The sequence below is a fragment of the Pleurodeles waltl genome, chromosome 6, assembly GCF_031143425.1.
Source record: "Pleurodeles waltl isolate 20211129_DDA chromosome 6, aPleWal1.hap1.20221129, whole genome shotgun sequence".
Classification (NCBI taxonomy): Eukaryota; Metazoa; Chordata; class Amphibia; order Caudata; family Salamandridae; genus Pleurodeles; species Pleurodeles waltl.
In genome coordinates, this window is record NC_090445.1 from 209,377,564 (window position 1) to 209,402,468 (window position 24,905).

Consider the following 24,905-nt stretch of genomic DNA (forward strand, 5'->3'; position numbering starts at 1 on the left):
GCAGCTCTATTCGCTCACTATATCCCAGGTTTGCCAGGGACACGGTGGGAACATACTGCTCATTCAGCTGTGCCCTCACATATAGTATGGAGTATCCTGCCTAAGGTCTGTAAGGCCTGCTATAGGGGTGTCTTACCCATAGTTAATGCAGTGTACGGTGGACCGGGCACACAGGTAGTGTGCCAAGTAGAGTTTGTATTTTAGGTTTGCAGCAGGAGACTGTCTGCTATGACAGTGCTGTGCACATCTTGATGCATGTCCCTTGAGGTTGTCACAATCAGTGCCACTGCCACCAGGGGCTTATCCAAAGTACTGCATGCCCTGGGTACCTAAGTACCTTTTTACTAGGGACTTGTAGTGATAGCTAAAGATGTATCCAATCACTTTTAAAATGTTTTAGGGAAAGAACACTGGTACCGGGAACCTAGTTAGCAGGATCCCAGTGCACTCCAGTCCAAGTTGCATTCGGAAACCAGGCAAAAATGTGGGGGAGTACTGCAATAAGGTGCCAGTCTCTCACAGTGCGGGTATATTCATCCAGTGCTTTCGCGTTCAGGGGTCGGGGTCCTCGGTCTTCCCTCTGTAGGCATCTTTGTGGGGGGGTCGAAAGGTCAACCCAGGGTGGGCACTTGCTCACAATCACCTGATGATTCTTTAGCTGGTTGGGCCACGTGGTCACCGGCCGTAGGGTGTCTGGTGCAGGGTGGTCAGGACTCGCGTGTCTGGAGGTGTGCCAGAGTCCCTGGATGTTTCCTTCTTGGACAGGGCCACTGTCCACTGCAGTTCTTGGTCCTTTTGGGTGCAGGACAGACTTCTATAACTTGGTCCAGGTGGCTGGCCCCGCTGGATGCCTCACTGTTTTTGTGCAGGTTTTTTGAGGCAGTCAGTTGTCGTTGTCTTCTCTGCTGGGGGTTCAGCTCAGCAGTCCTTCTTTCTTGTCAGGTCAGCCTGAATCTCATGAGCTGGGTTCAGGTAAGCCCTTAAATCCTGGATTTAGGGGGGTTACAGGGGTCAGAGGGCAGTAGCCAATGGCTACTGTCCCAGAGGGTGGCTACACCCCGTTCTTGTGTCCACTACCTTTGGGGAGGGGGACGCAAACCTAACCCTATTGGTTTCTGTTCTCCAAACTAAGATGGATGATTCTGCAGGAAGGGGGGGGGGGCAACCTCCGCTCTGGACACCCTAGGGATGGCCCTAGCTTTAGATGGCAGGGGGAGGGGTGAGTTTTGGGGGGGGTCACTCCTCCCTGCTTTCCATAATTTTCCTGATCACCTTGCTGCCAAAAGTGGGGCTTTGTCTGTGTGAGGACAACTCCACTAGCTGGAGTGCCCCATGGCACTGTAACAAGAGGCTTCAGCCTTTGAGGCTCACCATCAGCTCCTGCAGGTGTGATATTGGAAATGGCCCTTTTTGCAGGGTTATCCCCAAACGTTTTGCTGCCTTCCTACAATATTTTTCTGGTCCGTTTTTGACGGTTTATTGTCTGTGCACTTCACCACTTCTAATCAGTGCGCAAGTGCTCCCTATAGAGCTTGTACCGTTTGGTTTATCCATGAGTGTCCTATTTGATTTACTGGTAAGTCCCTAGTAAAGTGCACTAGAGTTGCCCAGGGACTGTAAATCAAATGCTACTAGTGGGCCTGCAGCACATTAGTAGCCCTGTAACCATGGCTCGGACCTGCCACTACAGTGTCAGTGTGTGCAGTTTTAAACTGCCAATTTGACTTGGCAAGCTTACCCACTTGCCAGGCCTAAACCTTCCCTTTTTACTACTTGTCAGGCACCCCGAAGGTAGGCCCTTGGTAGCCTCATGGGCAGGTTGCAGTGTATGTTTAAGGGAGTACATATATGTAGGACCTTGACTCTGTATATACTATTTCAAATTGAGAAGTAGTGTGCACAGAGTGCAAGGGTTTCCCTTAGAGGTAAGATAGTGGAAAAAGAGATAATTCTAATGCTCTATTTTGTAGTAGTGTGGTCGAGCAGTAGGCTTATCAGAGGGTAGTGTTAAGCATTTGTTGTACACACACAGGCAATAAATGAGGAACACACACTCAAAGACTTACTCCAGGCCAATAGGTTTTTATATTGAAAAATAGCTTTTCTTAGTTTATTTTAAGAACCACAGGTCCAAGATTTACATCAAACACTTTAAATGCAAGGTACTTCACATAGATACTTTAGGAACTTTGAATAAACACAATATCATGTACAGTCTTTGTAGAAATGGCAATAAGCTATTTTAAGTGGACACAGTGCAAAAATCAACAGTTCCTGGGGGAGGTAAGTAAAGGTTAGTTTTGGAGATAAGACAGACACTTACAAGTCTCAAGTTTGGGGCATTTTCACTACTTGAGGAAATCGGCGTAGTGACGTCTGTTCTTTTCTGTGCCACACGCTGATGTGGAGAAGAGATACCCTGTTAATTTTTTAAGTGTATTGGACCCTTTTGTCTGTTTTTTGTGTTGACCCTTGGCGCCTCATGATGTCCCCGAAGAACGGGTTCAAGCCTTGCGAGGCCTGTCCCCATATGATGTCTGGGACAGATCGGCATCCGGTCCGTTTGTGTTTGTAGTGCATCCCGAAGTTGTGCTTTGAGTGCCAGGCCATGCACCCGAAGGCTTTGAGGGAGCGGTCCCTAAAGCTCATGAAGGCCCGACGCTCGACTCTGCATCGTTCTTGGTGTCACTCATGTGGAGTGTCTTGAGACTGTTCGCGGAGTCACCACCACTCATCATCATAATATTCGTGTCATTCAGGTCAGAGAAAGAAGTCGTCAAAGAAGGCCAGGCGTTTTCCAACTTCACCGCATCGCTCAGCCGATGCGACGTGGGAGGAGTGTCCTTGCTGTGCTCCGCACCTCCCCAGTTTTCCGTGAGCCAGGGCGACCCTTGCCAAACTCAATGTGTTTTGCGGCCATGCGCCTCATATTTGGTCATTCTGACCCTTCTGTGGCACCTTCGAGGCCTAGGGGTTCATATGAGGGCCCTTTTGGTTCCACACCAGCGTCTTTGGCCTCTGCCCCCACTGGTCCCTCCGGATCCTTGCTGACCCTGGTCGTGCCATCGCGACCTTCCCCGACACCAGCTAGGTCATCAGTGCTTCTGACATTGGTGGTGCACACGATCAATGTTGACCCAATTCTTACCCACGATGACCCGGAGAAAGAACGGCACCTGCCGACGCTGCTTCTGACTTCGATGTGGTTCTCACCCCAGATTGGGTTTGGACCCTTATTACTATGGGTACAAATACAAGGAAGGATAGGAGGGGACGCTGGACCCTTTAGAATACCAGCTAGATAACCCTGATTTGGACTGGGCACAGAAATAGGGTGAAGCTAATGGTCTGGATACTTCTCCAGATGCTGGCATGCATTCTCCTCCTACCGTGGCTACGGTGGAGGGAACCTCTTATTCTGTTGTGGTCAGTAGGGTGGCTGAGGTCATTGACATGGAGCTGTCCACTGTAGCGGTCAGGACGAATCTCCTGACGGAGGTGCTTCAAGCTGGGGCTTCTACCGCCGAGCCTCCCCTTCAATTAAGCCCTTATTGATGTCCTTCCGGGTACTTGGTCCAGACCCAGAACATGGGCTCCTGTAAACAGTAGAATTGCTCGCCCCCATCAGCCTGCTCCAAACGACCCTAAATTCCTGGCCCAACACCCCTCACCTGAGAGCCTTTTCATCCAGGCATCATTGTCATCTGGTGCAGTACTTTCCACTCCCCCGGATAGAGAATCAAAGACGAACTTGGTAAGAAGATGAGGTTTTCTTCCTCCAGTCTGGCGTTGCGGTCGGTGAGCACTGCATGCCTTTTGTGCTGCTTTAACCACTGCTTGTGGGATACGGTTGTGCAAGTTCTGCCGCAGATCCTGGAGAAGACCCGGGCTAACATCTCCCAAGCCTTTGCTGATGGGAGAGATGCAGCTAAGTTCACCATTCCCTGTGAAATGGACACAACCAATTCTACAGGTAAATGAGATGCGTTGACGGTGGCCTTGAGGAGCCATGCCTGGTTGAGGGCATCTGTTTTTCCAGGAAATGTCCAACAGACCCTCATGGACATGCCCTTTGATGGCACCTGTCTCTTTGGGGACAAGGCGGACTCAGCGCATGAGAGGTTTGAGTGCCGGGCTATGGCTCGATCCCTTGGCCTCTCTGTTTCACCTCACCACCAACAGTCCATATTTTGCCCCTTTCGTGGCAACGGAACGGGCTTCCTGTTGGGTCCCTTTTACAGCCACCGGGGATGCAGAATCCTGCAGGCCCATGGGACAGGAAAACACAGGTTTGCCCACTCCACCCTGGTGCAGCCTCCAAACCTTCCTAGTCAGTACCCACCCTCATATACCAGTTGGTGGCAGGATTCGCATTCACCTGCCCCACTAGGAGACCATCACGACAGACAGGTGGGTTTTGCATATCATACAAAGGGGGTAATCCCCACCGGCCATGCCTCCATCTTACGGCCCCTTACCAGATGATCATCTGGCAATTCTCTGCTAGAAAGTCACGGCTCTCTTCGCCAAAGATGCCATAGAGAGTGTCCCTGTGCCAGAAGTAGGTTGTAGTTGTTATTCCTGCTACTTTCTGGTGCCCAAAAAAGGCAAAGACTTATGTCCTATCCTAGACCTTCGGGCCCTCATTCTGTTCTGCAAGAAGAAGTTCAAAATGATCACTCTGGCTCAAGTCTTGTCTGCCTTAGACCCAGGAGACTGGATGGTAGCGTTATACTTGCAGGGTGCTTGTTTCCATATTCCCATCCTGCCTGCCCACGGGTACTGTCTACGATTCCTAGTAGATCACAAGCACTTTCAATTTACTGTGATCCCTTTGGGCCTTACCAGCACCCCTCGGGTGTTCACGAAAGTGATGGCGGTGGTTGCAGCTCATCTGTGCAGGTTAGGGGTTTCGGTCTTCCCCTATCTCGATGACTGGCTGTTGAAGGCAGACACGCCCCAGAAAGTTGTCTCCCACCTTCAGACTAAGGCGAACCTCCTGCATACATTGAGGTTCACTATAAACATGCCAAAGTCTCACTTGACTTCCTATCAGATGCTCCGTTTAATCGGGGCTGTTCTGGACACAGTGCAGTTTCGGACCTATCCTCCCAAAAAGCGAATCAAGAATATTCATGCTATGATTCTGATGTTTCAGCCTCTATCCTGGCTTTCGGTGAAAACAACTCAGAGGCTGCAGGGCCTCATGGCGTCCTGCATCCTGCTAGTGACACATGCCAGATGGCATAGGTGGGCTTTTCAATGGGACTTAAGTTCCAGTGGGCACAGCATCAGTGTAATCTCTCCGACATGGTCTAGATCTCGGAGGGGACTGTGAAAGATCTGCTGTGGTGGCTTTGGAATCTGGATCTCTTGCTTCCCCCAACCAGATATCTCAGTAGTGACCGATGCCTCACTACTGGGATTGGGCGGCCACATAGGAGAGGCGTAGATCATAGGCCTCTGGTCTCATGCGGATTCTGGGCCCAACATCAACCTTCTGGAGCTCCAGGGAATCGCGCTTGCATTGAAATACTTCCCTCTCTCAAAGGGAAAGTAGTGCAAGTGTTCACAGACGGCACTACTGGCATGTGGTACTGCAACAAACAGGGTGGAGTAGGGTCCTGGACACTTTATAAAGAGGCTCTGTGATTCTGGACATGGCTGGCACATCAGGGCATATCGCTGGTGGTTCAACATCTGGTGTGATCCCCAAGCGTCAGAGCAGACAAATGCAGTCATTGAGTCAGTCGATCTAGAATGGCGTCTACATCTAGAAAAGGTGCAAGGTCTCTTTCACAAATGGGGAGAGCTTTGGTTATCTGTTCGGCTCTGTAGAGAGCACTCAATGTCAGCTGTTTTGCATGTTGAAGTTTTCATGACTGCACTCGCTCTGCAACGCTTTTATTCTTGAGTGGATCTTGGGCTTCCTTTACGCCTTCCTGCCAATACCACTTCTGGCCCAAGTAATCTTTGTGGCTCCAGACTGGGCACGGAGAGTACGGTATCCAGAGTGAGCATGGCCACCGATCTTCCAGTCAGACTGCAAATTAGGGAGGCACTTCTGGTGCAGCAGCAGGGGATGGTTCTCCATCTGAAGCTGTCCAATCTTCGCTTTCCATGTGGCGATAGAGCGGCGGCAGTTGACGGCTTTTGACCTTCCACACGAAGTCTGTGAGTTTATCTTGGCAACCAGGAGTCCCTCCACCAAAATGGTATACGCTTGTCGGCATCAATTTGTGTCATGGTGTAGAAACAAGTCTCTTGATTTCCTCCACCGACCCTTTTCTGTTACCTGTATCATTAGCTCTTCGGAAGGTATGTATTTCCAGGATGTCGGCTCCGAAAAAGTCGGGGTTGAAGCCTTGCAGGGAATGTGGAGGTTGCATGTCTGTGACTGATCCGCACAACGATTGTCTTTGGTGCCTCAGTTCCGATCACGACTTCCAAGAAGGCGGATCCTGCCAAAAGATGAATACGAAGGCATTGAAGGAACGCGAGGCAAAGCTTTTCTTGGCAAGGTCCAAGAAGGAGAGGAAGCAGCACCATCGGTCCTCTTCTGGAAAGTCATCCCATAAGAAGTGACGTCATCGTGACTCCCGACGTCAGTCCAGAAGTCGGTCGAGGTCTCCATCGTCCCGGCACCAAAGGTCTTGGGAAGTGAGTCCGACTGTGTCCCCCTCAACCTGCGACGCCGCAAACGTCCCCGGCCCCGTCAGTCTTTGAAGTTGTGGATCCTCAGTCATCCGGCTTCGCCGGTGCATCCTGAACCTGAAGAGTCCAGCCCGGCACCGGCTCCACAGGCTTATCCTTCGTTCCCGGCTCCGGGTACGGATCCTGCGGCATTCCTTAATGCCATGTTCCAGATTTTTCAAAATATGGCTCCGGGAGGTGGTGCGCCGGCTGGCCCCACTGGTCCCCTGGCTTTCAATCTCGTTCCAGCTCCATATAAACCGACGCCGTTTATACCATTTTGTTTGGCTGGAGATTCAAGTCAGGCCCCTCTGCCGACAGTGCAGCCCTCGACGTCGAGGGAGAGACCTTTGATACTGGTGTTGGAGGTGATGGGGTCGGATGTCGGCATCGGATGTGGGTGCCTTCTCCATGGCGCTTATGGATCCATCTGCGGCGTCGGTGGATCCGGAGAACCTGTCATGACGCCTTCCCGGCGCCATTCACCGACGTTGCTCTGCTCCATGACTTAGACTTTTAGAGGAGAGGGAATATCAACAGCAATTCCTCGAAGAAGGGGAGATCACTGACCCCCAGGGTGATTTCCCTGGGTTGGACACAGCAAGTGGTCTTGAAACCTCTCAAATATGATCTGCCATCCCCTGATGAATATACAGAGGAGGCAGCCTCTTTCCAATCTTATTAGGAAGGCCGCAGCATTTATGGATCTTCCTTTACCGACGGCGCAGGTGAAGACCAACCTTTCGACTGAGGATTTGCATTCTGCTACAGCCGTGGTGGATCCTCTTTTACCATTTAATGAAGCCCTGATGGATCCGATCGAAGAGGTTTGGAAGAAGCCTGTTTTTTTCTTTGTCTGATAGTAGGTCGGTGGCCAGGCATTATAGATCTGCGCCTGGGGACCCGGAGTTTTTATCCAAACACCCTTCACCAGAGAGCTTGGTGGTGCAAGCATCCTGCTCTTTGAGGTCGGCCCCTGGTTCGTTTCCGGGAGTACCCTCGGACCGGGAATCCAAATGGATGGACCAATCGGCCAGGAAGGTGTGTTCTTTTTGCAGCATGGCTCTAAAATTGCCAATGCAACATGTATTCTGGGCAGGTATATCCATGCCATAATGGATGCGACGAAGACTGTACTTCCGGACATGTGCCAGGATTTGTGTAGTCTTCTTTCGGACGCTCGGGTGGCGGCTACACAGGTTATTCAGACAGGGCTGGATACCACGGACTCTATTGCAAGAGCCATGGGGACTTCCGTTGCCTCCAGACGTCATGCGTGGTTACGCACTTCCGGATTTTCGACAGACGTCCAGTCTATGTTGCTGGATCTGCCCTTTGATGGGGCAAAACTGTTTGGTTCAAAAGCGGACTCTTCGCTAGAGCGCTTTAAAGAATGTAGGGCCACAGCTAGATCTTTGGGTCTGCAGGCTGCTGCTACCCCATTTCAATCTCTTAGACGGCTGCATGTTTTTGGAAGAGGTTCTTCCTTTCGTGGGAGATCGCAGCAGTCCTCCAGCCTCCCTTATCGCTCATACAGGGGGAGGGGTAGAGTCTGCACAAGAGGTGCCACCCAGCAGCAGCACCCTTCCTCTTCCGCGGGAGGGTTACCTCAAGGAAAGAAGCCCTAGTTCTCTCACCATTGTTTCTTATACCTCTCCGGTAAGGGGAGGCTTTCACTCTTTCTTCCCATATGGGAGTCTATAACAACAGACTTCATCAGTTTGGTGAGGAGAGGTTACGCCCTTCCCTTTCGGGAGATCCCGCCTCACTTCCCTCCCCGTCTTTCCTTTTTGTTCAGAAGATCATCTCTTGCTGTTACAACAGGAGGTTCTCTCCCTATTATTGAAAGGTGCAGTGGGGTTGGTTCCAGAGTAAGAAAGGGGTCAGGGGTGTTATTCCAGGTACTTCCTGATCCCCAAGAAGGATGGTCATCTGAGGCCTATTTTGGACCTGAGGATTTTGAATTGGTTCCTCAAACAGGAGAAATTAAAAATGCTGACTCTATCACAGGTGCTTTTGGTGTTGGACAAGGAGGATTGGATGGTGTCGGTCGGCTTGCAGGATGCTTATTTTCACATTCCCATTCTCAAGTCGCACAGGAAGTATCTCTGGTTTGTGGTAGGATCGCAGCACTACCAGTTTGCGGTCCTTCCTTTTGGTCTTACTTCCGCACCACGGGTCTTCACGAAGGTGATTGCAGTTGTTGCAGCACACCTCAGGAGAAAGGGAGTAGCAGTATTCCCTTACCTGGACGATTGGTTTATCAAAGCGGAGTCTCCGGGGCTTGTGCTGCGTCATCTGCAGCTGACAACCCAGTTGTTGTTCAGTCTGTGTTTTTCAATAAATGTGCCCAAGTCTCACCTAGAGCCCTCTCAACGTCTCCTGTTCATAGGGGCAGTACTGGACACAACATTGAATCGAGCCTTTCCTCCGCCACAGCGGATATGGGACATTCAGGCGCTGGTTCCAATGTTTCAAGAAGGAGCAGTAGTTCCGGTCCTCAAGGTCCTTTGTTTGCTCGGTCTGTTCGCTTCTTGCATTCTGTTGGTCACACATGCACACTGGCATATGAGGGCTCTTCAGTGGTGCTTCCGCAAGCAGTGGCTTCAGCACAGAGGAGATCTCGGGGAATCGATGAGGGTCTCCAGAGACACTGCAGCGGATCTCCGATGGTGGGCTGTGGAAGGCAACCTTTCTCAAGAGAAGCCGTTCTCGCAGCCAACTCTGGTGGCCACAGTGATAACGGATGCCTCCACCGTAGGGTGGGGAGCTCATCTGGAGGATCTGGAGATCAAGGATCGTTGGTCTCCAGTAGAGCAGAGGTTTCATATTAATCTGCTGGAACTACGGGCCATTCGTTTGGCCCTCAAGGCCTTCCTCCCTTCCCTTTGCGGTCAGTCAGTTCAGATTCTGATGGACAACACAACTGCGATTTGGTATATCAACAAACAGGGGGGTGTAGGGTCGTACCTTCTTTGCAGAGAGGCTCTGCGACTCTGGTCCCGGGTGCGGGACCATCGGCTTTGTGTAGTGGCAAACCATTTGGCCGGGGTCCTAAACGTACATGCGGACAAGCTCAGTCGCTTCTTCTCGGACAACCACGAGTGGTGTCTGCATCCGGATCTAGTTCTTTACATCTTTCGGATGGGTTTTTTTCCCTGAATAGACCTCTTTGCCACTCGAGAATGCGCATTGTCAGTCGTTATGCAGCCTCCAGTATCCGATGCAAGGAGTGTTGGGGGGCGCGTTTCAGATGTCCTGGTGCGACCAGTTGCTTTACGCGTTTCCTCCCATACCCTTGATTCCTCGGGTTTTGAGGAAGATTCGGCAAGACCGGGCCCAAGTCATTCTGAAAGCTCTGGATTGGCCATGAAGGGTGTGGTATGCAGACCTTCTCCGACTCACTGTACCCTCCGCTCCGTCTCCCTCTCAGGGCAGACCTCCTTTCGCAGGGGCAGGTTCGACACACCACCTACAAAGCCTGCAGCTTCATGCCTGGCGATCGAACGGGGCAACCGGAGTTCCTTTTCTCTCCCACCGAAGGTGGTGGACGTTCTTTTATCAGCCAGACGACACTCCACCAAGTTGGTCTATGCAAGTAGGTGGGCTAATTTTGTTCGTTGGTGTGGGGAGAAGAAAATGTATCCCTTAAGTGCCCATCTTTCTGATGTTTTGTTGTTCGCGTTGTCATTGGCTCAGCGTGGTTGTGCTTTGCCCACGGTTAAGGGCTATCTTTCGTCCCTTTCGACTTTTTTTATATCTTCCAGATCAGCCCTCCCTATTCAGATCTCCTTTTGTTGTTCGATTTTTGAGGGGGCTTACTAATAAATTTCCTCCCAGGCCTTTTATTATGCCGCAGTGGGACTTGAATTTGGTGTTGACTTCCTTGCTGCCCATTAGGATATTTGTTTTTCAAAACGGTGGCCATCACTTCGGCTAGACGTGTTAGCAAACTGCAGGCTCTTTCTGCTCACCCGCCTTTCACCACTTTTTATAAGGATTAGGTGGTTTTGAGGACCAGGGTGGCTTTCCTCCCCAAGGTGGTGTCTCCATTTCACTTGGGACAATCAATAACTCTCGACGTTCTACCCTCCTCCTCATCCATCTAAGGAGGAGGAAAGACTCCATCGTCTGTACCCTAAGAGGGCTCTCAGTTTTTATGTCGACAGGACGAGAGAGTTCCGGTTGGATGAACAACTCTTTATTGGATACATGAGGAAGGGGAAGCCCGTCCACAAGAGAGCGATCTCCAGGTGGGCCGTTCTTTGTATTAAAATATGTTACTCATTGGCAAAGAAGGATCCTCCTGAGGGAATCAGGGCTCATTCCACCAGGGCCAAGTCAACCTCATCGGCTTTGGCCAGAGGTGTTCTGATGGTGGACATCTGCAAGGCTGTGACTTGGTCTTCCCTCTACACCTTTGTGAAGCATTATTGTTTGGATGCAGAGGTGCGAATGGATGTCAATTTTGCGCGGTCGGTGCTGCAGGATTTCCTGGTTTGACCAGACAGACACCCTCCGAGGTGGTACTGCTTTGGGACTCTATTCATTAGGTGAGGAATCCACAGGTAGTTGTATCCATCAGAAGAGCAAGTTACTTACCTTCGGTAACGCTTTTTCTGGTGGATATATTAGCTACCTGTGGATTCCTCACGGTCCCTCCCGCCTCCCAGTTGTCTGTCTGGTCATACCAGGATCGGCATGGGTGGGAAGAGACGAAGAAAGGGAAGGCGGTGCAGAAGTGTAACATCTCACAATGGGTGCTTCTTTGCATCAAAAAGTGCTACGCTTTGGCTAAGAAGTTTTTTTAAAAAAAAAATACGTATTTATTTTTATTTATATTTTTGCCAACTTCATAGGGATTCGAGAGGTACCCATAGTTTGTGGGTTCCCCTGGAGGAGAACAAGAATTTATCCCAGACGACTCGGAGAGGCATCGGTCGACTGCACCATCGGCTTCAGTGGGGCCTATTCACCCAAGGTCTGATTCGGACCCTTTTTCCTATGGGGAGGAATTGGATGGATCCCTGGACCATTATGAATACCAGGATGACCATGCTGTGGACTGGGAACAGGATTTGGGTGAAGCCAGTGGTCTGGATACTTCTCCTGACGCTGGCATGCTGTCTCCTCCTAGTGTGGCTACGGCGAAGGAAGCAACTTACAGTATGGTGGTCAGTAGGGCAGCTGTGGTGCTTCAGCCTGGGGCTTCTACTTCAGAACCCCTTCTCTCATTCAATGAGGCCCTCACCGATGTCCTTTTGGGTACATGGTCCAAACCCAACACAGGGGCTCCTGTGAACAGGACTATTGCTAGCCGCCATTGGCCTGCACCGACCGACCCAAAATTCCTGTCCCAACACCCCACTCCTGAGAGTCGTATTATCCAGGCTTCCACTTCTTCAGGCGCATTCCCTTCCGTACCCCAGGATAGTGAATCCAAAAGGCTGGAACAATTTGCCAAGAAGTTGTTTTCTTCCTGCAGCCTCGCACTGCGGTCTGTGAACACTGCATGTTTTTTGTGACGTTATACCCACTCCCTGTGGGTTACAGTTGCGCAAGTCCTGCCGCAGATACCGGAGGAGGCCCGTGCTATCGTCTCCCAAGCAGTGAAAGATGGGAGAGATGCAGAAAAGTTCTCTATCCGTTGTGGGCGGGATACGAGAGACTTTCTGGGCAGATCGGTTGCAACAACAGTGGTCTTACGGCGCCATGCCTGGTTATGCACTTGTGGCTTCTCGGGGGATGTCAAACAGTCACTCATGGACATGCCCTTTGATGGCACCCGTCTCTTTGGAGACAAAGCGGACTCTGCCTTGGAGAGATTCAATGATTCCCAGTCTACGGCTCGGACCCTTGGTCTTTCCTCCGCCACTCGCCCACCGCATTCAGCTTTTCATCCATTTCGTGGGACACGGAAGGGGCACCCTGTCATGTCCTCAACCCAGCCATCGTGCCACGCACGCTGGGCAGCCTATGCATGGCCGAGGTCGCGGAATTCCACGTGGCTGTGAGACGGGGAACCATAGGTCTGTCCATTCCACCTCTGCCCCCCCCCCCGCTGCAGTCTCCAAACCCTCCTAGTCCCTTCACTCCTACCCAGTTAGGGGCAGGATCCGCCATCACCTGCCCCTCTGGGAACTTATCACCACTTATGGGTGGGTTTTGCAGATCATTCGGAAGGGCTACTCCTCCCCACCCTCCTTTGGAATCTGCAGCACCACACATGCCACCATCCTCCCATCATCTTCCGGAGGATCATTTTGTGCTTCTCCACCAGGAAGTCATGGCTCTCTTGGCCAAGGGAGCTATAGAAAGAGTCCCTGTGCCAGAAGTGGGTCGTGGTTGTTATTCCTGCTACTTTCTTATACCAACGAAGGACAAGGGCTTACATCCAATCCTAGACTTTCGGGTCCTGAACTACTTCCTCAAGAAGGAGAAATTAAAAATGGTCACCCTGGCTCAGGTTCTTTCTGCCTTAGACCCATGAGACTGGATGGTAGCGTTGGACTTGCAGGACGTTTATTTTCACATCCCCATCCTGCCTGCCCACAGACGTTACCTACGATTCATGGTAGGTCACGAGCACTTTCAGTTTACCATGCTCCTTTTCGGCCTTACCACCGCCCCTCTGGTGTTCACAAAAATGATGGCGGTGGTTGCAGCTCATCTGTGCAGGTTAGGGGTCTCAGTTTTCCTCTACCTCAATGACTGGCTGTTGAAGGCGCCTTCTCCCCAGACAGTCGTCTCTCACCTTCAGACTATGGCGAACCTCCTGCACAAGCTGGGGTTCACTATAAACGTGCCGAAGTCCCACCTGACTCCCTCTCAGACGCTCACTTTCATTGGAGCTGTTCTGGATACAGTGCGATTTCTCGCTTATTCTCCAGACAAGCGAGTCCAAGACCTTCAGGCTATGATTCAGATCTTTCTTTCAGCCTCGGTCTTGGGTTTCGGTGAGTGTGAGCCTGCTGGGCCTCATGGCCTCCTGTCTCCTGCTAGTACACATGCCAGATGGCATATGCGCACTCTGCAGTGGGACCTAAAGTTCCAGTGGGCGCAGCATCAGGGAAATCGCTCAGACATGGTCCATATCTCGGAGGGGACTGCGAAAGACCTGCAGTGGTGGCTTTAGAATCCAAATTGTGTCAACAGCAGATCCCTCTCCCTTCCCCAACCAGATATCTCTATAGTGACAGATGCGTCACTTGTGGGTTGGTGTGGCCACATGGGAGAAGCAGAGATCAGAGGCCTCTGGTTTCCGGCGGAGTCGGGCTCCACATAAAAATGCTGGAGCTCCGGGCAATCAGGCTTAGGTCAAAAACATTCCTTCCCTCTCTAAGGGAAAGTGGTGCAGGTGTTCACAGACAACACTACCGCCATGTGGTACTCCAACAGACAACTCGGTCCTGGACCCTTTGTCAGGAAGCACTACGCCTCTGGACATGGCTGGAATATCAGGTCATTACGCTGATGGTTGAACATCTGGCTGGCTCTCAACGCCAGAGCAGACAAACTCAGCCGCCGACGCACAGTCGATCACGAATGGCGTCTCTATCTAGAGGTGACGCAAGGTCTCAAGTGGGGAGAGCCTTGGTTAGATCTGTTTGCCTCCGCAGAGAACACGCAATGTCAGCTGTTTTGCACGTTGGAATTTTCGAAGACGGCACTCGCTCGGAGACGCTTTTCATCTCGAGTGGAGCTCCAGCCTCCTGTACGCCTTCCCGTCTAGCCCTCTTCTACCCAGAGTTCTCAAGAAAATCAAGTACGACCGGGCCCAAGTTATCTTGGTGGCTCCGGACTGGGCTTGAAGAGTGTGGTATCCAGAGCTATTGAGCATGTCCATCCATCCTCCACTCAGACTGCCTCTTTGGGCGGATCTTCTGTCACAGCAGCAGGAGACGGTTCTCCACCGGCACCTGTCCAACCTCCACCTTCATGCGTGGCGATTGAGCTGCAACAGTTGAATGCATTTGCCCTTCCACCCAAAGTCTGCAATGTTTCTTGGCAGCCAGGCATCCATCGACTAAAACTGTATATGCCTGTCGTTGGAATATATCTTGTGGCATGGTGTACCAACAAATCGGTTGATCACATTTGTGCCCCTCTGTCAGAGGTTCTTCTGTTCATTATTTAGCCCAGCAGGGCTCTGCTTTGGGCACCCTTAAAGGTTACCTGATCAGCCCTCGCTCTTTAAATCTCCTATTGTCAGTAGGTTCTTAAAAGGGCTCACCCACTTATTATCTCCCACTCCATTTATTATGCCTCAGTGGGATCTTAATCTTGTACCTACTTATTTAATGTGTACCCCCTTTGAGCCAATGCATAATTGTCCCTTGCGGATCCTCGCATTCAAACTGTCTTTCTTTGTCGCTATCACCTCTGCTTGCAGGGTGAGTGAGCTCCAGGTGCTTTCTTCAATGCCTCCAAACTTGTCTGTACACCCTGACAAAGTGGTGTTACGCATTAGAGCTTCATTCCTTCCTAAGGTATTTACACCATTTTATGTAGGCCAGTCCATCACTTTGCCTACCTTCTACTCACTCCCACACCCTTCCCATGAGAAGGGGAGAGACTCCACTGTCTGGACCCAAAAAGAGTGTTGGTGTTCTACCTCCATTGTACTAAAGATTTCCAGGTGGACAATCAACTCTTTGGCTATGTGGGTGCTAAGAAAGGGAAGTCGGTGCAAAAGCATATCATCTCTCGATGGGTGCTTCTTTGCATCAAAATGTGCTACACTTTGGCTAAAAAGCAACCTCCTGAAGGCTTGCGTGCTCATTCCAACAGAGAAATTGCGGCTTCCACTGCGTTAGCACGCGGAGTTCCTGTCCTGGATATCTGTCGGGCAGCTACATGGGCATCCCTGCACACGTTTGATAAGCATTACTGCCTGGATAGTCAGGTCCGTCGAGGCGGCTACTTTGGTCGTTCAGTCCTGCAAGACTTTCTAGTATGATCTTATCTTTGTTCGCAGCCCACCACATAGGATGGCATTGCTTGGGTATCAATTCTAAGGTAAGGAATCTGCAACTAGAAGTCTCTATCAGATGTACAGGTTAGTTGCCTTCGGTATTTGAAATATCTGGTGGGAGACACATTCTAGTTGCAGCTTCCTTACCGCCCGCCCATCCTCCCCGCTTTGCGAAATTATTTCTGGGGACAGGTGTTCCACCCTTTCAGGTCCTTAGCTCTGTCACACCAATCTCAGTGTTCTTAGCGGCTCTGCGCTCTGGCGTGGAAAGTCGTTAAAAGAAACTGACATCACTGCGGGAGGGCGGCGTCAGTGTACTACTCCAGACGTCATCAAGGCATCAGTCGATGCCTGCGGAGTCGAACAACGCCACCTACAGACCCCCAAGGGTATTGCTCGAAGAAAAATCGCCAGATACAGTCTAACGCCTGGGGGGAAATTCTAAGGTAAGGAATCTGCAACTAGAATATGTCTCTACCAGATATTTCATTACCGAAGGTAAGTAATTTGTACTTTAGGCCATTTGTGAGCTTGCATAAGGGGTCGCACCCCTTATCAGTATAAAGGTTTAAAAAAAATGTTTAAAAAAACCCTGGTTTCTAGTGGCTTAGGCACCCCACCCCCTGCCAAAAGGGGCAGATCGGCCTAATTAATAAAGGCCAATCTGCCCCCTGGGGGGGGGGGGGGGGGGGGGCAGAAATGATCTTTTTAAAAAATTGCTTGAGGGGGGAACAACCCTTGCCTAAGGGGTCACTCCTGTTCTCAATATAAATAAAAGCATCCCTCGTGCCTAATGGCTTCTGCCCTCCCTGGGGGCAGATCAGCCTATTTCTGATGGATACAACTACCTGTGGATTCCTCACCTAATGAATACTCCCATTGCGCCAGCGTTCGACGGAAATCTTCTTCCTAGCTTCTGCACGTCGACGAGGACCTCACAGTTGCCCACGCGACGCTGTCTGACGTCATACAGGCAATAAGAGGTCCTCGCCGACGTCAGTTCACTTTTTTCCGTGCCATTCGAAACGGTTATCTTAGAGGGAGCTACTGTTGCTGTTCGACAGTTACAGTGTGTTTTTTGGATCTATTTTTTTCTTTGAGATTACAATGTCGCAAAGAAAGTCAGGATTCAAGCCCTGCCGTGAGTGTGGGGGCAAAATGTCGGTAACTAACTAAGACTGTTTGTGGTGTCTTAGTTCCGATCATGATGTTGACAAGTGCGATTCGTGTCAACATATGAATCCTAAGGCCCTGAAAGAGCGCGAGGCTAAGCTTTTTCTGGCGAAGTCGAAAAGGAAGGAAAAGAGATGTCATCGAAAATCCTCGTCACCGAAGTCTCATCGGCGTCATCGGGACTCCCGGCGTCATCGAGAATCACGGCGCCGGTCGAGTAAAGAGAGGTCGAGGTCACTATCAACTCCAAGTCTGAAGACTTGGGAGGTCAGTCCCACTGTCACTCCCCATCCGGCGACGCCGTTGCCTTCTCCAGCCTCACCGACTTCGCCCGGGTCATCGGGCCAACCACCTTCAGTGTTTGAGGTTCCGCAGCCTCAAATATTTTCTCCGTCGTTGCAGACGTCGAGGTCGGTGTCGCCTTCGAACCAAGCACCCCAGTACCCGGCTTTCCCGGCCCCTGGAGCTGATAGTACCGCATTTTTAAATGCGATGTTTTCCATCTTCCAGCAGATGGCTCCAGGTGGTGGACCGGCTGGTCCTTCGGGCCCTTTGGCCTTCAACATGGGTGCTCCGGCTCCGCTTCGACCGGCACCCTTTATGCCCTTTCTCCCCCTGGGGAACGTGGGCTCGGCGCCGGTATCGGCTCCGGTGGCTCCTGAGACTTCGGCTCCGGTGGCTTCGATGTTTCAACCAGTGGCGCCGTCTAGACCTCCTGCAACTCCGAAGCAGTCTTCTCTCCATGCGACTCCTCGATCGGAGTCGTTCTTCAACATCAGCTGACGCCATGTCGACGCCGAGGATAGAGGAGAGGCTGCACTCGAGGAGGCTTGCTCTCCACCTCCTTGAAGAGCAGGAGTACCAGAGACAAAACATGGAGGAAGGAGAGATTGAGGACTCTCGTGAGGGTCTCCATGGGCTGGACACTGCTAGTGGCCTAGATACTTCCCCCGAGTGGGACTTGTCATCTCCTGGGGAGTATACAGAAGAGGCGGCCACTTTTTATTCTGTTATCAGGAAGGCAGCTAGCTTCTTGGATCTTCCTTTGCTGGTAACTGAAGCCAAGCAGAATTTGTTGACAGAGCTGTTGCACCCGGCCTATACATCGGCAGAACCACTTTTGCCGTTCAATGAGGCTTTGCTGGACCCTGTTTTGGAAGTCTGGAAGAAGCCGGGGTCTTCTTCAGCTGTCAATAGATCTGTGGCTAGGAGGTATCGGGCTGCACCGGCTGACCCTGGTTTTCTTACCAGACATCCAGCACCTGAAAACTTGGTGGTCCAGGCTTCCTGCTCGGCAAGGTCTGCTCCTGGCTCTTTTCCATCTGTGCCCTCGGATAGAGACTCCAAGAAGATGGACATGGCATCCAAAAAGGTGTTCTCTTCATGTAGCATGGCATTGAAGTCCACCAATGCTACATGTATTTTAGGAAGATACATTTATGCCCTGATGGACGAGATTGCATCAACGCATACAGAGGTCCCTCAGGGGCTGTTAAATCTAGTATTGGACGCTCAGGCAGCTGCAACTCTGGTTATCCAATCTAGGTTGGATACAACTGACTCCATTGCTAGGGCAATGGGCACTGCTGTAGTTACGAGGAGGCAGGCTTGGCTTCGTAACTCATGATTTTCCTCTGATGTGCAGTCAACCCTACTGGACCGTCCTTTTGTTGGGAACAAGCTCTTTGGTGCCAAGGCGGATTCGGCCTTAGAGAGGTTCAAGGAGAGCAGGGCCACGGCCAAGTCGCTGGGCTTGCAAGCCACTTCTTCTGCCTCCTCCAGATTTTTTAGGAGGATTTGATTGTGGCTCCTCCTCCTCCTCCTTTCGAGGGAAATTCCAGAAGCCTACCTCTGCTCTCTCCTATAGATCTTTTAGAGGGAGGGGTAGGGTCCGTACCAGGGGAGCCTCTCAGCAGCACTCTGCCTTTTCCTCTTCCTCTGGAGGGGTGCAGCAGGGGAAGCAGCCTTAGGCTTCCACCAATTCCCACTCACTCCACTCCTGTAGGGGGGAGGTTACTGAATTTTCTCCACAAGTGGGAGGTCATAACTTCAGACTCCTGGGTTACCAGCATTGTGAGAAAAGGCTACACCCTTCCCTTTTGGGACTTTCCGCCCCCCATCCCGCCCCGCCCATCTTCTTGTTCAGAAGAACACCTCCTGTTGTTGGAACAGGAGGTTCAAGTCCTCCTTTCAAAGGGCTCGGTGGAGTTGGTTCCAGAGCAATAAAGGGGTCAAGGTTGTTATTCAAGGTACTTCCTGATTCCCAAGAAGGATGGTCGTTTGAGACCAATCCTGGACCTAAGGATCTTGAATTGGTTCCTCAAACAGGAAAAGTTCATGATGCTGACCCTAGCTCAGGTGCTTTTGGCACTGAACAATGGAGATTGGATGGTGTCTGTCGACTTGCAGGATGCTTATTTTCATATCCCGATACTCAGGTCGCACAGGAAGTATCTCTGTTATGTTGCGGGAGTCGCAGCACTATCAGTTTGCGGTCCTCCCGTTTGGTCTTACTTCAGCACCTTGCGTCTTCACGAAGGTGATGTCGGTGGTTGCGGCAGAGCTCAGAAGGAATGGGATAGCAGTATTTCCTTATCTAGACGACTGGTTGATCCAAGCCAGGTCTCCGGAGCTCGTGTTGCATCACCTGCAGTCGACAACCCAGTTGTTGTTCGACCTGGGCTTTTGGGTGAACATGCCCAAATCTCACCTAGAGCCCTCTCAGCGCCCCCTGTTCATAGGGGCAGTACTGGATACAACATTGAACCGAGCCTTTCCTCCGCCTCAGCGGATTCAGGACATTCAGGCGTTGGTTCCAATGTTTCAAAGTGGGGCAGTCATTCCAGTCCTCAAGGTCCTACGTCTGCTCGGTCTGTTTGCTTCTTGCATACTGTTGGTCATGCATGCTCGCTGGCACATGAGGGCTCTTCAGTGGTGCCTCCGAAGGCAGTGATCTCAACACAAAGGAGATCTCGAAGGCTCGGTGAGAATCTCCAGAGATGCTGCCATGGATTTGAAATGGTGGATTGCGGACGGCAATCTTTCCAGAGGAAGGCCGTTCTCGCAAGCTACGCCTGTGGCCACAGTAATAACGGATGCTTCCACTCTAGAGTGGGGAGCTCATCTGTGGGACCTGGAGATCAAGGGACTTTGGTCTCCAGTAGAACAGGTGTTTCATATCAATCTGTTGGAGTTACGGGCTGTACGTCTGGCTCTCAAGGCCTTCCTCCCGTCCCTTCTTGGTCAGTCGGTTCAGGTCCTGACGGACAACACTACTGCGATGTGGTATATAAACAAACAGGGAGGGGTAGGGTCGTACCTTCTCTGCAGAGAAGCTCTACGGCTATGGTCCTGGGCAAAGGACCATCAGATTTGCTTGGTAGCAAATCATCTGGCCGGAGTCTTGAACGTACGTGCGGACAATCTCAGTCGCCATTTCTCGGCCGATCACGAGTGGCGTCTCCATCCAGATCAAGTCCAGTTAATCTTCCAGATGTGGGGGTTTCCTCGGATAGATCTGTTTGCCACCCAGGAGAACTCGTACTGCCCCTTATTCTGCAGCCACCAGTATCCGGTACAAGGAGCTTTGGGGGATGCGTTTCAGATGACCTGGTGCGACCAGTTGCTTTACGCGTTTCCCCCCATACCCTTGATTCCTTGTGTGTTGAGTAAAATTCGCCAAGACCGGGCTCAAGTTATCTTAATTGCTCCGGATTGGCCAAGGAGGGTGTGGTACTCGGACCTTCTCCAACTCTCACTGTGCCCTCCGCTCCGTCTCCCTCTCAGGGCAGACCTCCTCTCGCAGTCGCAGGGGCAGGTTTTACACCCCCACCTCCAGAGCCTGCACCTTCATGCCTGGAGATTGAACAGGGCAACCTGAGTTCTTTCTCTCTCCTGCCTGATGTAGTGGATGTTATCTTATTGGCCAGGCGACACTCCACTAAATCTATCTATGCTAATAGGTGGTCTAAATTTGTGGTTTGGTGTGGAGAGAGGCAGATTGATCCCTTACGTGCTCATTTGTCAGATGTTTTATCTTTTGCTTTGTCTTTAGCACAGAGGGGTTGTGCAGTGGCTACTGTTAAGGGTTACTTGTTTGCCTTGTCAGCCTTTCTTTGTCTTCCAGACCAGCCTTCTTTATTTAAATCACCAATAGTACTTAGATTCTTGAAGGGCCTTATGAATAAAATCCCTCCAACTCCTTTCGTTATTGCTCAATGGGATTTGACTGTGGTTCTAACTTTCCTTATGGGGGTCCCCTTTTGAGCCTATGCATTCTTGCCCCATAAGATTATTGGTTCTTAAAACGGTTTTCCTGGTTGCAATTACCTCTGCAAGGAGAGTGAGTGAGTTGCAGGCTCTATTGGTAAAACCCCCTTATACATCTTTTTATGGGGATAAGGTGGTGTTGAGGACGAAGGCTGCTTTCCTTCCGAAGGTTGTTTCACCCTTTCATTTGGCCCAGACAATTACTCTATCCACGTTTTATCCTCCGCCTCATCCGTCAAAGGAAGAAGAGAGACTACACCGCTTAGACCCAAAGAGGGCGCTAAGCTTTTATATAGACAGGACAAAGGATTTCAGGCTGGAGGATCAGCTTTTCATCGGATACGTGGGAAAGAGGAGAGGAAAGGCAGTCCACAAGAGAACACTCTCCAGGTGGGTTGTTCTTTGCATTAAAATGTGTTGCTCTTTAGCAAAGAAGGATCCTCCTGATGGTATAAGAGCTCATTCCACCAGAGCTAAGTCGGCCTCTTCGACCTTGGCTAGGGGTGTTCCTGTGGTCGACATCTGCAAGGCCGCAACTTGGTCATCCCTTCATACTTTTGCGAAGCATTACTGCTTGGACTCTGAGGTCAGAAGGGATGGCCATTTTGCACGGTCAGTGCTGCAGGATTTCTTGGTTTGACCATTCAGGCACCCACCACCGAGTGCGGTACTGCTTTGGGACTCTATTCATTAGTTGAGGAATCCACAGGTAGTTGTATCCATCAGAAGAATGAGTTACTTACCTTCGGTAGCGACTTTTCTGGTGGATACATTAGCTACCTGTGGATTCCTCGCGGTCCCACCCGCCTCCCCGTTGCCTGTTTGGTCTAACCAAGTTATTCTTGAGTGTGCTCCTCTTGGTTTTGAGGATTTGTATATATTATGTATATATGTTTATATCTATATATATATAGTTAATATATTTATTTACTTAAAAAAAAAAAAAATGGTAGGTTGAATTCTCAGAATGATGTGTTTGTTTGGAATATCATTAAATATTACTATTTTTCTTTCATCTCAATGGCCTATTATTCTCAGGCTCGTAAAAAAATGTTGGTACTCACGTCGGCGAGGACCTCTTATTGCCTGTATGACGTCAGACGGCATCGCGTTGGCAACTGCTCGTCGACGTGCAGAAGCTAGGAAGAAGATTTCCGTTGAATGCTGGCGCAATGGGAGTATTCATTAGGTGAGGAATCCACAGGAAGCTAATGTATCCACCAGAAAAGTCGCTACCAAAGGTAAGTAACTCGTTCTTTAATAGCATTATGTCCATGGCAGTGAAGGGGTTAAGGACATGAAGACAACACCCGCTTTAGCAAGAGGTTTCTGTTGACCCGGTGACAAAGTTGAGGCAGGATACATTTGGGACTTTCCTATGGTAGTAGTATGACTATTTTGCCATTATCATGCTTTTGAATACTGTATTTGAGATTTAAGGTGACATTGCTATTTGCGTGCCCTCCACTTGAACGTCATATTGGTTCTGCATGGAATAGTTACAAGGTGTATTTTCTCTTCTAGGGAATGACGGCTCCAAACGGGAATGAACAAGAAGGAACTGACCATTTTTATCTCACGAAGAAAGAGGGGACATAAACATGGACTATGTTATTAATTTAGAGTTTGAGAGGTTATGTGGAATACCCCTTCCCTAAGATTTCTGTGAAATAAAGGTTTATTTTTCTAATTGTAAAGGCTGCTGATTAATAAAATGGACAAAGGAAATGCATAATCCATGGCTCCGGTCTTGAGATTGAATCATAGTTCATATTTTCAATAATTATCAAAAGTAAATGTGCTTTGCTAATGTGTCCCTCATTAGTGCTGACCTACCATTAGTATTTTTTAGTGAAAGCTAACTACCCAACTGCATCTCCAATAACTTTTTTTTAACCAGTTTTAAATTGCATTTTCAATATCACAATCTTGAATAAATTACATCTATGAAAGTTACATTATCATTAGTAAAATCCGCAATCCAGCTACATCGTCATTAATAAAATAGTTTCACATCGGTATCAGCAGGAGTCCTTGGTTCAGTCCTTAAACAGCAACATTGGAAAAAACAAGTCATGTGTTGATGTTAACTCACATTCTGCCATTACCATAAGTGCTATTCAATCTTCCTATCTCAAGCAGGTACTGCAAACATTGAAAATCAACAGTGACATCCATGAAGCTATAATGGCCACTAGGAAGCTATTCGGGGACATCAAAGGGTGTAACAGAAGGGTGTTGTCACTCACCCATGGACAGGCTGGAAGGGGTTATGATGGAGGTGTGGAAATGTGGATAAAAGGGGATGGGGGAAGAGGGGGTTATGTCCCCGCCAGGGTAGGTTTAAGTACGGGCCACCAACTCTTGAATGTGTGCAAGTCAAGTAATAGTGCTTCCCATTCCACATTTCTGGGGTATTTGCGTAGTCCTCATATTTCTTGCCTCCTGAGCTCCTCTCCCTGTCCCCACTTCAGTATTGCCGCACACCAGTGGGCTATATCTAACAATACCTGGGCTTTCCAGTGCATGGCAATTAGTCTGCATGCTATCAGCAATGCTTGGTTTATAAACCGGTTCGCAGCTTTATCTGTTTTTGAGCACCTGAACAATCCCAACAGTGCAACTTCCATTGTGAACACATCCAGTCACCTCTCAGCAAGTTGGACACTGACACCCATAAGGTTACAGACTGAGCAACTCCAGAATACGTGCATCGTGTCAGCACCTGCATGTTGGCATCTCGGGCAAACAGAGGAGGACCCAAACATTTAGGACAGAGTTGCAGGAGTGAGGTAAGCTATATGAAATATATTATGCAGGATCTACTGAACTGGGTATTCTGCATCATCCTGGGGTATGTAAGTACTGTTTCCAGTATTTCCTTGTCGACTCGCCACCTAAGCCCCACTCCCTAAGGACTACATTTAACAGGTTGTGCGCGGTGTATGCTAGTGCACAAACAAACCAGGTGACAAGTCTACAGCCTCAACCCATTATATACAGTGTGTGTATGAGAGGGTGTTTATGGGGTTGCCATGGAGCCAAAGATGGCAGCCGTGGAGTAACACACACACACACACACACACACACACACACACACACACACACACACACACACACACACACACACACACACACACACACACACACACACACACACACACACACACACACACACACACACACACACACACACACACACACACACACACACACACACACACACACACACACACACCCCCCCCCCCCCCCCCCCCCCCCCCCCCCCCTTGCATACCATACCGGGCATGCCCGGCACAGGGGGAGGGTGTAGGGAGCTGGCTACTACAAAGACCACAGCTGACACTAGCAGACTTTTACCCCACGGAACATGATTTTAGTCATCCTGCATACAGTGATCCAGCATCACCAAAACCTCACCCCCGTCCACCCTATCCCACACTCCATCATGGGGAGGAGCCTTGACACGGGCAAAGACCTCCAGCTCTCCACAGGACTTGGGTGAAAAACAGGCCACCATCCTACTTACCAATAAATCCTCTTGCTCATCAGTAGAAGCGCACATAAAGGAGATATGTGTGGAATTTGGTCTCCTTCAGAAGGACCTGCGAAAAATGACTTCCCGGTTCACCAACACAGAACGTAATATCACAGAGATGGTACCACAGCTGAAGAACCAAAAACAGACCACCCAAGACCTTCTGGACAAAGTGCACTTGTTAGGTACATGCTGAGTCATGCCAGGCTAACGCCAAGTGAAGCATGCCAATGAAACTCAGGACCAGGTTGTGACCCT

The 24,905-nt window shown here is 50.2% G+C and overlaps 1 long non-coding RNA gene across 1 annotated transcript in view; it reads left to right on the top strand.

The window, feature by feature from the left end:
• Window positions 1-22,844, top strand: part of LOC138301906 (uncharacterized) — a 58,200-nt gene extending 35,356 nt beyond the window's left edge. Inside the window, exon 2 of the long non-coding RNA XR_011205152.1 lies at window positions 22,634-22,844. This is a non-coding gene — a long non-coding RNA (uncharacterized lncRNA). The remainder of the gene's footprint in view (window positions 1-22,633) is intronic.
• Window positions 22,845-24,905: the final 2,061 nt, after the last annotated feature.